Raw genomic sequence first — 2,811 nt, 5'->3', positions numbered from 1 at the left:
GTTGTACAGGTTATTGGTGAGAGTATATCTGAAGTAATGTGCACAGTTTTGACCTCCTTATTTAAGAGGCAAGATAACTGTATGAGAAGTATTTCAGGGAAGTTTCACTTGACAGATAACTTTTGGGGGACTTCCACCATGTGGTGAAGCAAGGTTTCTCCCTGTATCTGACCAAACTCAATTCGTTAACTACCTACTCCACCTTATGGCATTAGTGGCATCTAATTCTTGCCCACATTTTAATCTGCACCGGTCCCAGAACTCCTGGCAAATATCCACTGAAAAACTGTCATTCCCATCTTTACAAGGCTGCTGTGCACCTGGGTGAAGCACCGGCATTTTGAAGCTGCCCTTATCATCGATAGACAGAACCTGAATATGCCAGAGAAGGGGAAGGTGACAGAGCAATTCTCCAACACAGATCCTGAGAGATCCTGGTGGAAGGGGTGGTGCAAAGGAAAGGTTACCTCTTTCTGGAGGAAAGGCAGAGGAGATCATATCACTACTCCATGGCAGCCTGGTCAGTGCCATCTCCACAGCTTGGAGAATAGCCAGTAGCACCATAAGAAGTTCAGTGACCTTTTCCAACCCGTAAAGGTGAGTGCCACACTTTTCTCTCTGCTTCTTCACACTGTGCAACGCACCCTCCTCCCACCAAGGCTCGTCCTTTGCCACTCTCATTAGTATCTTCAACATTTAGCCTCACTTTCTCTTAAACAACACTGACCCTGTATGCTCTCTGTGCTGCCTCCTCACTCTTTGGATCACTTCCCTTACTTTCACCTACCAGCACCAGCAGTAACAGCTATAGAACCCACATTCATCTCACTCATTTTCTCTTTCTCTCATGACAGGAGAAAACAGCCCACAACAGGACAGATAGAGCACCAATGGTTGAAGGGGGTCCTCACCCCCAAAGGAAGAAAGAATCCTGGTCCTTGCCACAGAGCCACAGGATGACCACTTCCTGGACTGTAGAGGTATGAACGCCCTAACCAAGTTCAGGACAAGAGCACCTCACCATGGTCACACTGCTGAACTGATATGGGAACCTGTCCCTGTACTGAAAGGCACATCGGTGAACTTTAGTGAGAACCACTCCCTTCATAAATTTGGAACTGAGTCCATAATCAGATCAGTTATGATGGTATTGAATGGCGAAGCAGGGTCAAAGGCCAACTAGCCTGCATCTGCTCCTAATTTGTAAGTTTGCATGCATGAGGGATCCAATAGTAATGGAATGTCTGATCAGTTGAAAGGCTTGATAATTAAGATGGGGGAGGATTTAACTGGGCAAGACATTGATGTGGCTGAGGGGGTCAGACAGGGAAAGAGGTAGGAGAGAAGGTGGTGGGAAAAGCTTCCAAGACACCGTGGAAAAGTAAAGCAGGACAAAAACCCCATGTGAATCACACACTCTGCAGGGAAAGATGCTGGGGGTCAATACAGAATATACTAAATGTGATATGTCAGGCAAATTATAGCCAAGAATTCTTTGGGAAACAAAGCTGGTATATAATTATCAACATATTACAATCAATGATTGAAATAGTAAGCATTAGACACTTGCTTATTTGTGAATAGATTTGAGTAAAGTTGACATTGATTAACTGTCAAATATCATAATTATTATTCCAATGAAATGTAAGTTATTGACATATTTATCTATTGTACTTGACTTTGCCTTTTGAATACATTTCCTAACATGGATGTCTTAACGTTAATGCAATTTTTGACTGATTACATCTCTATGAAGTGCCCCTCTGATATGATAATTGATCAAAACCCCAAAGGACTGATGATCGGTAATGATGTTTTCATTCCAACATTTTTTTAAAAAAGAACTGCTGCAGCCATTGGATGGCTGTGCATTTAAATTCATTGACTGTCTGACAGAGTCTTGTGAAAACTGTAGAATGTCGCGACTGTAAAAAATCAGGGAACATCAAAAAGAGAATTAATGCGAGGCTGACTACGCACCACTTTCTTAGCAGGAGGCCATCTCCCTCAAATATTCTTGTGTTGTATCCTTTCAGGATTATACAAAAAATGCAGGGCTAAAAGTCAATGCAACTCTGGTCCGATTTTCCTGTGTGTGCTGTGAAGGTAAGGTTTATAAATCATTAAACACCGTTAGACAGCAGATAAAGGAATGGAAAAGACACTATCTCACTGTGAGTGATGCTAAATAGTTACTGTCAAAATGAACCAGGACAGAAGAATTTTAACCAATCTGCACAGCTGGAAATCTCAAATTCAACTACACAAATCCCAATGCCAACATTACTGGTACCATCCGCTGTAATAGTTGCAATGTTCGATTATTAGCCCTTTACAAATGACTCTGTACTGGGCTGTATACATATATTTTTTAAACTGTTAGCTTTTTTAGAACTGCCTTCATATTTCTAATCTGGATATATGTTTTCTGCTTTATTATATTTTCTTGTATTCAGTAACTAATAAACTTGCTCTTTTATTTACTGAATAAAGCCTTCTTAAATTGGCTTTGTTTAAAATATAAATTAATTTAGTCAGGGAGAATGGTTGTTTTTTCAAAAAATTAAACTTATACTGACTGTGAATAAGAAAGGGGAACCAATCATCCCTACTCACGCTGGAATTTAACAATTTGGTGTATCCTGTCTGCACCTGTAACAAATTGTGGAACCTCACCTGATGATAACATTTGAGACAGTTTTTCCACATCTGGGGCATCATAGAAATTGTCATTGCTTGTTTTTCAGTTGGGAATCTTTTTTCACCCCTTTGACTGGGCAATAGCATTGTCTAATGATTCTGCCTTCGGAA

General features: G+C 40.7%; 1 long non-coding RNA gene across 1 annotated transcript; it reads left to right on the top strand.

The window, feature by feature from the left end:
* The first annotated feature begins 407 nt into the window (after window positions 1-407).
* LOC122539279 lies at window positions 408-2,391 on the top strand. The gene is made up of 3 exons (XR_006309016.1): window positions 408-597; window positions 855-980; window positions 2,037-2,391. It is a non-coding gene; the product is annotated as an uncharacterized LOC122539279 (long non-coding RNA).
* The last annotated feature ends 420 nt before the right edge of the window (window positions 2,392-2,811 follow it).

This window comes from Chiloscyllium plagiosum, chromosome 32 (genome assembly GCF_004010195.1).
Source record: "Chiloscyllium plagiosum isolate BGI_BamShark_2017 chromosome 32, ASM401019v2, whole genome shotgun sequence".
NCBI classification, from domain to species: domain Eukaryota; kingdom Metazoa; phylum Chordata; class Chondrichthyes; order Orectolobiformes; family Hemiscylliidae; genus Chiloscyllium; species Chiloscyllium plagiosum.
This window is presented reverse-complemented; position numbering and strand designations above follow the sequence as displayed.